The sequence below is a fragment of the Falco cherrug genome, chromosome 3 (assembly GCF_023634085.1).
Source record: "Falco cherrug isolate bFalChe1 chromosome 3, bFalChe1.pri, whole genome shotgun sequence".
NCBI classification, from domain to species: domain Eukaryota; kingdom Metazoa; phylum Chordata; class Aves; order Falconiformes; family Falconidae; genus Falco; species Falco cherrug.
In genome coordinates, this window is record NC_073699.1 from 17,223,390 (window position 1) to 17,233,527 (window position 10,138).

Below are 10,138 nucleotides of genomic sequence, written 5' to 3' on the forward strand. Positions count from 1 at the left end.
GCATCTTTCAGAGACAGTTATCAGTTCTGCTAAGATTTCACCACACGGTATTTTAAGATGCAGCAACCAACAGTTTAACGGATGGATACCCAAGTCCTAAAGCCCCCTGTTAATGAAAACGTTTAAATATTATTTATAACATTGAATCCTCAGCTTTTGCAGGAAAAGGCGGCCTAAAATAAAAAAAATGGCCCTTTGCAAAGATGTTCCTGGGAGCCTCCGAGGGCTTTCCCCGCGCTGCTGCCCGGCGTCCCCCCGCGCCCAGCCCGCAGCGGCGGCCCCGCTCCCCCCGCGGGCAGCGGCAGGCCGGCTCCGCACGCACCTCCGCGCAATTCTCCGCGCGGCTGCGGAAGGCGCAAATCCGCACACACACATACACACACCCCCGAGGACCCCCACTGCTCCCCAGTCCATGGCATCAGCGGGTGGGCGTCCATCTCCTCCCCTCCGCGGCCCGGCCGCGCTGCCGCTGCAACCCGAGGGGGGGGGGATGGGCACAGCCAGCCGTGTCATTTCGGAGCGAAGCTCTAAGACCCCCCCGGTCCTTATCGCCGCTATTTAGTGACGCTGGAAGGCCACCCCGAGCCCTTCGCCTGCCCACCCGCGCAGATTTCGGCTTGCAGTTGCTATTTTTAGCCCGCCGTCGGCCCAGCGCTTTAAAAAAAAAATAAATAAACAAATAAAATTAGATGAAATGCAACCTTGCGCCCCCCACCCCCACCCATCTGCACGACCCCTTCCCCCGCGCCTGAGCTGTAAACTCCGCCGCGACCTGCAAACCCCACCGGGGAGACACGAATCCCACGGCACCGGGGGCGGGGGGGGGGGGGGGGGGGGGGGGGAGGAAAATAAATAAATAAAAAGGGCAAGAAAAAATAACAAATAAATCAAACAGCCCCACCAGCACGCAGCCCACCTCCCCCCACCCCCGGCCGGTAAGTGCAGCCCCGGTACTCACCGCGGCCCCCCCCTCCCCGGGAAGGCGCCCGGCGGGCCGGGGCGGTGCGGAGCGGCGCGCGCGGGCCCCGCTGCCCATGTGCTCGCCGGAGCACGCGCTCGCCTCAATGGAACGTTGTGCTGGCGAGCGGCTCTGTGACGTCACCGCCCCCCGCCGCCGCCGGCCGCAGCCCGGGGCAGCGCGCAGCGCCCGCCCCCGCGCCCCTGCCCCGCCGAGCCGCCCGGCCCCGCCGCCCCCCGGCGTGCCGGAAAAAAACTAAAACACAATAATTCAAAGGAGAAAATAGCGTAAGAGCGCGCGGGCGGCGGTGGCGCTCCCCAGGTGCGGGGGCAGCTGCGCTGGGGGGGGGGGGGGGCGCCGGCCGGAGACCGGCCCGGCGAGCACACGGGCTGGGCTCCAGCGCAAGCGACCGGGGAGTGCGGGACCCGCCAGGTCTCGGCGGCTCTTCACCTCGGGTCGGGGGATGCCGTGGGTGCCCCTTCCCCGGAGCTCCGCTGGGTCGCCCATGGAAGTCACCGCTTGGGGAAAATAAATAAATAAATAGGTAAATAAATAAATAAATAGGTAAATAAATAAATAAATCCCCTCCTCCCCAAGTCCAAGTGCTGAACCATGACGGATGGCATGGGTGCCCCTTCCCCAGAGCTCGACTGGCTCACCCACAGGTATCACCCCTTGGGCAAAATAAATAAATCAACCAATGCCCTCCTCCCCAAGTCCAAGTGCTGAACCATGACGGATTTCTCCAAAGAGCCCCTTCCCCGGAGCTCCACTGGCTCACCCATGGAAGTCACTGCTTGGGGAAAATAAATAAATACATAACTACATTAATTAATTAATCCCCTCCTCCCCAAGTTCAAGTGCTAAACCATGACAAATGCTGTGGGTGCCCCTTCCCCGGAGCTCCACTGGCCCACCCATGGAAATCATCACTTGGGGAAAATCAATCAATTAATCAATCAATGCCCTCCTCCCCAAATCCAAGTGCTGAACCATGATGGATGTCTCCCTTCCCCGGAGCTCCGCTGGCTCATCCATGAAAGTCACTGCTTGGGGAAAATAAATAAATAAATAGATAGATAAATAAATAAATAACTCACCTCCTTCCCAAGTTCAAGTGCTGAACCATGACGGATGTCTCCAAAGAACCTCATGGGACAAGGATGCAAGCACACCACACACAAGCACAGAAAGTAGCTTCGCAGTCCTCGGAGTACTGGAAGGAACAACGTCAAAAATACTGAACAGGCAGCGGGCTGGTGAAACAACAAACCAAAAGCAAATCTCCAGTATATGGACAAAACAAGATTTATTTTTCTTTTTTTTTTTTTTCTTTTTAATTAAATGTATCCTCGATTCCAGGCTGGAACTGATCCGAAGCAGAAGCCTCAATGCCACGTGACTTTTTCCCCCCATACTGTTTTTTGCATTTTCCAGGAGGGAACCTAAAATCCTGCTGTGCCAGCACCTTTGCAGCCATGTGGTACCTGCAGAGCATCTCTCCTGTGGCATCTACAGCCCACAAGTACCTGCTTGCACCAGCATGGGCTGTGGTGCCCAGCCTGGGAGCTGCTGCTGCCACACCAGACTAATCAGCCTCTGCACAAAGTCTGAATCCAACATAGTAACACTTCCACATTGACAGCACATGCTGTTTCATTTAATTAGTACATATGCTCCCAACCCCCCTACAATGTTTTGGATATTGCAATAAAAAACTGATCTGCAAAAGCAGCCCCATCAGTAACAGAAGAAGCAAATGCTACAGAGCAAAAGGTACAAAATTATGGTGCAAAACATGGCTTTTATCTAAACTGTGATTCTGTGGTCCTGCAGTTTAAGCAAGATTCAACATCGCGTTGGAAAAAGAGGCTTTGCACGCTCACAGTACAAAAGACAAGAGCCCTCCTGATCAGGTAGATGGAAGGTCTTTACGCCATACCCTTCTGCAACCCACTGCAGCAGAACAGGGATGGAGGAGATGGCTTTGGGCCGTACTCCTACAGCTGGCTGAAGACCAGTCCCTAAATAAATGGCCTCCTGAGGTCAGTGAACTTGGGAGTAAGGTCAAAATCCACAGTTACTCATGAGACCGAAGGATCATTTTGTCAGCTGAAAAGAGCCTGAGTGCCGGAGCAGCCGGATACACTTTTTTCCCCAAGCCCATTCCCAGTCCAGAGTTTGGGAGAAGCTGTGACATAAAGCTATTACTCCGGCTTCACCATGGGGCCCTGATGGCTCCTTCACAACTCCCGGCTGCCAGAGCAGGAGAGAAATATGTATCAAATAGCCCTGAAAATTGAGTTTTCATTTCTTTCTCCCTAGGACTCCCTTCCTTCCCTGGCAAAACACACAGAGAGTCTGCTATTAGCCATCAGCTCAAATTAATACTGTTTCTCTGATGCCACAGGCTTGCCTATGCCTTACCAGCACCAGCAGGACGGCCATGAATGCAAGCTCTGTGCACTGTGATGGGAAGCAGGTATCTCCATGTGCAATTCCCAGCATGACAAAGCCAGGAAAACATCATGGAAAAGGGAGCGAAAGCGTTTGCCTCCCTGTTTGCCCACAGAGAAGTCAGACCACAATCACATGAGCTTATGCAGATGTGGACTGCTCCCATCCACCACAAGGCAGCCCCAGGGTATGGAAGTCAGGCTCCAGACCCCATAAAAACGCACAAACCATCCTTTATACCACAACCCTTCACTGGGAGGCTGGCAGGGGATTGGCAGGGGACCACCAAGTGTTCCCCCCCAGCCACGGCACAGCTGGAACCACAGCAGTCACGGGGGCACCCGCCATTTCCATCACACCTAGGGTCTCTCATTGCAGGAGGTAACAGAAAAACCCTCTTCCCGCAGGCATGTAGAATATGCTTTGTGTTGGTATTGCTCAGCCCTGCAGCCTTTCTAGTGGGTGTACCCTAAAAATCATCTAGTATTACAGCCTGAATATACTCAGCCCATGTCAATCATGCACTTGAGTATAATCGTCTTTACAACAGCTTAGCACACTTTGACAAGGTGGTTGCGTTGCTCCAAGTTCACCCCTGCCAATTAAACAGGGCAAAGTCAAGGCCAAACGACGCAGCACGCTCTTTCGAGGCCAAAAGAAGATCTGAGGCAAAGATCAGGGGTCAGGCTGCCACACGGCCGTGCCAGCTGAGGGCTTCTGCCCTCCCGTGCCCCACTGTTGCTTCCCTATGGCCCCACCAGCTCTGCCGGCTGCAGGAATCACATGAGTTGCTCCTTTATCTGTGTCAGGCAAAGCTGGCCAAGTTAGGTGACGGGCCAGCAGAGCCAACGAGAGCTGTAACGTGCTCCTCGCGGTTAGGGCAGCGTGGCGGTGACAGCCTCCAGCTGGTGACCACAGGCAGCTGGAAGGGGAAGTGTCCTCAACCGGGGCAGGTAGGTGCAGTGGAGGCTAGGGCAAACCACTGCACATCGCCCCCAAACATGGTTCACGGACAGACACAGCAGAAAAAACAGCTGGGAATGTGTAATCATAGCAGTAATTATACCTTCCCTCATGCAGGGATTAAGCTTGTTCCAGGTTAATTCTGGGACTGTCCAAAAACCTAAGTCACCTCCGATGCTCAGAAAAAAGGGCTGGGTCACTGCATCTGCTCCTCTCCTAACAGAAGCCATCATTTCACGTCAGCCTGCCCGTAAAGGCATCAAGTTCAGCATCGGTGTCCTGTCCTCACTTCACCTCCCTGGATATTATCTTGGAACTTTTCTCCTCTGAAGGTTAGAAACCACCTAATTTCCATCCTCAATGTGTTCAAAGCCAGTGCACACCCATCTGTTCTGCAGCAGGTGTTATGATTTGACACAACCGGTTCTTCTCCTCACCCTTTACACAAACCTCCCAGCTGTATTTACCAATATCGAGTTCATTCTGTGATAAAGTAATGATATGAGGCAATGGTGCTTCTCATAATTTATTTCTGCTCCCCAGTCTTTTAACTACTCATATGGATCCAAAGTAAATGCGTTCCTGCCTCCAAACAGCAATCCATCTCTAGGTGGTGGTGACTCAGCTGTGATTTTGGCAGGGATGAAGCTCTAAGAGGCAGGAGTGGGTGGCAATAATAGAGCAAAAGCAAAGACTGGAAACTTTCTGAAGCTGCTGGAAAGACTTCTACTGCCTTCCATGTGCTTTCAGTGTTGAACTTAAGATGAAGAGAGAGAGGGAAGATGTTAGAGTAGTATAAGCAATATCCCCGTCCACAGTTGTGAGAGTAGATTACATCATCATTGCCAATTCCACACCCCAGAATTTATATAATTTTTTTACCAATATAGTTACGTCACTAGATTTCCTCCTGTCCATTTCTTCATATAGGTTATCCGAAAACACAGGCTGGCGCCGCTTTTGATGGCTATATTGAGCATGGACATAGATGATGGGTAAAGGAAACAGAGATGATCCATTTCAAACACAGCTATGTTAATGAAGCTGGGCTCAGTTTTGCTGGGACCCCAGTACTGCATAGTGCACCTTCCTCTGCAAGACTGTGGGGAAGATGCCTGGCACATAATTTGGGAGTGTGTTCTGAGGAGTGGGAGATTTCTTCAGGCTCCAATTCAGGGCAGCTCTGCTGTGACTCCAGAGCAGAGGAAGAGAATATGCAGGGTTGACATGAACCACAGAAATAACAGACTTGTCACTGATGGCCCAACTACAGGACCATGTGACTCAGATGCTCCATATATTCCCTAATTTTGTGGAATTTAGGGAAAAAAATAAAAAAGATGACGTTTTAAAGTGATGCCTTTCGGAGTATGCAGCAAGGCTGAACTAATAGGGCAGAAAGGTATAAAAAACTCCATTTGAGGTTATGGAGAGCAGTTATGAGTAGCTTTAACGTGATTTAAGAAACAAGAAAGCAGTGGAGTAAAGTGAAACCAAATGTCTGGGTTACTAAACATTTGTTGGACTGACAGGATGGAAAGTAGATCCAGAGAAGAGCATGCTTGAGTTTGAGGGAGAGGTAATAAAATTATGAGCTGGAGGTTTAACACCAGTAGCAAAAACCCAAATGTTGTGAACAAAAGAAGAGAGAATTCGAGAGAGGGAGGCAGCACCCTTCAGGTCCCAGCTGGATTTCCCAGGGAAGCCCCTGAGAAAAGGACTTGCTGAGTCCTTAGGGAGGGGTCGAGTCGTTTGGCACAATGGGTGAAAGATCAGGACAGAAGTTGCAGCCTGGGAGAGGAAGTGGAAAGTGGCACCATCAGCAGGGACAGAAAACCCAGGATGGGAAGACGTCGTCAGACAAGAAAGAAGAGCCTTAGATGTGGTGGCAGGAGAGCCTGGGCCCAGATGAGGACCGTACGTCTCAACAGTGGAAGGGGACACACAAAGCAGGTAAAATGCCCCCCACCTCCTGAGGAGAGCCCGTCTGCTTCCCCGCTTCTGCAGCACTCGGCTCCTGGGAAAACAGCAGGGGCCCTGCCCTCCTCACACAAAAATCCTGTCGCTAAATCGCCAAGAGGAAATTATTTCACTTGTCGGTTATTCTTTGGCACCTGTGATCGTGTTAGACATTATAAACAGGTCGGACCAGCCAAGCTGGCATACACCACTGCGGTATCCCCAGGGTCCTTCCCTCTCCGTTTACTTTCTTTTTTTAGCTTTTGCACTAATCTCTTCATCTATAACAAATATACAACATTCATGTGAGCGATTTTCAAGGCAGAGTGACACTGGCAGCCCATGCAGTGTCACGACAGGTGTGTTGACACAGCCGTGCCACAACTTGTGCCTGGGGGCAATGCCCGGTGCTCCTCCAGCAGCAGGACAAGAGCAGGGGACAGTGAACCCCACGCTGGAGCTGGTGTCCCTCTCTCAAGCCAAGGTGCTGTCTATGCACACACATTTAAGCTTTATCCTTGCCAAAGCGCTTGCTTACAGATGTGCCCCACGCTCCCTGGTGCAGCCGTGGGGCAGGCGGAGGGGCTGGGTCCTCTGGGGGCTTGGGCAGGATGGTGCGTGGCTGCAGGGCTGGGATCTTCCTCAAAGGCTCTTGGGAGATTTGTGCTTTTTTTAGCACAGGTGATGATGGTGGCATCACTGCCCACGTTCCATATAACGACCCAGCACCACCCTAAGAAGTGGAAGACCTGGTTCAACACCCTCCTTTGCATCTCTTTGCCACTCAGAGGGCGGCTGTACCCTGCGTGCCATCAGCCATCTCAGCCTTTGGCCTCTGCTGGCCCTTTCCTTCTCACCTCCTGTGCCAGAGGTAAAGGTGTGCACTGGAGCAGGACACTGGCCTGGGTATTTCAAAACCAGTTTCATAGCCATGATGCTGCTGTTCCAATGCTACAAGGTACAGCGTTCTCCCTTGGATGGGAATATGAATCTAGGCAAACTGGTTAACAGCTGCTAAATAAACTCCAAAAGTACTGGAGAAGAGACTTAATGAGGGAGGGAGAAGTATCTGGTGTGGGCATCTGTCCTAAGCTGCTCACCAGCTCACTGGTTTCGTCCCCAAGAGTGTCCCATTTAAGCCCTGACCTCGTGGTGGACACCTGTGTGGCTGGTAGCCTCACTATACCAAGAAGAGATTTAAGCAATTGCATATTACAAGCAAAAATTTAAATCAGAAAAGCCATGGTACTCACAAAGGTAAATAAGCACCAAGCTGTGCCCCTTCTGCATCTCCAGTGATGAAATTGGTTTTGTGTTGTGCCATGGAAGCAGAAGAAATGGAAACAATTTCGAAGTAGTAGTGATCAATGATGTCTTATAATGCCTTGAAGATGCATATATATGCTATACCCAAGTTCACAGGTATGTAAACTGAGGGGCAGATATGTAAAATATCTTGCCTGTGGCCATACAGGGAGTACCCACTGGCTTCTGGCCTGTATAACTGGGAGGCACTGGAGTCCTGCTTCCCGGTCACCTGTTCTCAGCCTCACGTGACAGACGGGGCTGGCTAAGTGAGTGGGATAACCATGGCCAGCATCTCTAGGGTATCATGATTCACAACCCCTAATCGCTGTTAAACAAATCAAAAATTAAATTACAGGTAAAGAGATGGGAACTACAGAGCCTAAAAAATGCAAACTTGTTCTTCCCCATTAAATCTAATTAGATTTGCCAAAATCAGTGTGCATTGATCTGTGATTCAAGCAGTATGCTGATAACAAATTTTCATGATAGACATGGTTATGAAGCTACTTGACTAGACTATGAATTACCCCCTTCAGCAGAAGCTCTTAGCACATTTTCTCAGCACGCTCTTCCACAGACAGCTTTTAATCCCCAAATCAACAGGCGATCCCATTGTTTAAGGTTTGCCAGACACTCCGCGGAATGTCCAGCAGAGAAGTGAGGCAGGCGGCATATTCATGTTGACTATCAATCTTTGTTAAAATCAACACAGCATTTTTAGCAGCCCATCTAAGCAAACTGTAGTATGTGCTGGGAAAAGACCTTTCCACTACTGGGCAGAGCGGCTTATTTTGTTGTCATGCTGCATAGCTTCACCTCAGTGATGCTGGGCAGAGAAAGCATGCGTTGTATGAAAAGCATCACATAAACAGACTATCGCTCCAGAAAACCAGCACCACACAGATGCTCTGTGCTGTTATGTCCCTTCCTGCCCATGTCCACTCTTTGCCCTCAGGATTTAGGGTTGTTGGGTTTTTTCTCAGCTCGTGACAGACAAACCACACTGACCTGTTCGGGTGGTTTGTCTTGTAGCCAAATGATGGGTACAAGTGAATAGAAGGGAGAAAATAAGGGCAGAGCAGGTAAGTTTTGAAGAGGTTGAAGCAAATCCTTGATGTGCCAGCAGAGACCAAAGGACAGGATTTTCCATTTGTGCTCGGTTTCAGCTGAGCTTTGCATCCACTGACATCTGAGAGCTTCTGAAAATGCGCCTTGCCTCAGAGCCAGAGTGCATCAGAGTTTAAAGTTACCCAGAAAAAAAAGGCAGAGGGCAGCCAGTGCACTTCTATCTGTCCCTGCCCCAGATTTACCCTTTCTCTGCTGTCTTTCCCTCCAGAAATCATTACCGCCTCAGGAGAGGAAAGTTTTGCAGTGGTTTTTTTTGCCTGATCTTTGAAAGCAATGAGCATCCCCAACTGCAGATGGAGGCAATGAAACCTGCTCAGCACCTCTGAAAATTGACATACTGTATGTCAAATCATGTGGGACAGCAAGACTCACACCCTGCAAAGCAGTCATGACCAGGGTGCTGATCACTGAGCACTGGCACAGGTTGCTCAGGGAGGTTGGGGAGTCTCCATCCTTGGAGATACTCAGAAGCCGTGGTCATAATTAAAAAGGTTGTGGTCCTGGGCAGTCTGCTCAAGGTGGCCCTGCCTGAGCAAGGTGGGTGGACCAGATGGCCCTCAGAGGTCCCTTCCAACTTCAACCTGTCTGTGAGTCTGTGATGAAGGGCACGAGGATAACCAGCTATTTCACCGTGCTCCACTGTCAGCAGGAGGTAGCTCAATACAGAGATAAATCACTAAACATTTACTGCAGGGACCAAAGAGCTGGAACATGTATGGCACAGTGGAAATCACTGTGTAACTCCACAGCCTAACTTGCCTCACAATTTTCATGAGCTCGTTATCCCAAGATTTACTCATTTTAAAAAATCCAATGAGTCACAGCGATGTAGTATGGGCACGGTTATGCCAATATAAATTTTTCCACCTAGGAGGAGATTCTACTGGAATATGCATTTTTATTCCAGTGGTACGAAATTGACTGGGGGCCAGTGGGAGGTCCTGGTGCAAGCCCTGCCAATCCGCTGAGCTTCTCTCACCCTGACCCAGCGGCAATGCCTGTCGTCTTTGCTGGGTCCCTGCTTCACACCAGCCAAGCCACAGTCACACTGAGGCCAAGGAGAAATGGGGACAGCTCGTCTATACTTAGGTGGTGCCATTAAGGTTAACTGTACCTATGGCAGCATGTGGTATTTTTGTGCAGCTAGGCAAAAAAAAGAAAAAGAAGGCGTCAGCTGAGCTCATTCAAAGTTAATGGAACAACAGCACAGTATGGATTATATACTTTTCAACCTAAACCACCCACTGCAAGCTGTGGGTTGCTGCATTTTTGCACCCACACCAGTACTGTCCACCCAAGGAGGTTACCAGAAGAAACACCCCCCAGCAGAGAAAACACAGGTCCTGAAATTAGTTAAAACTGGAA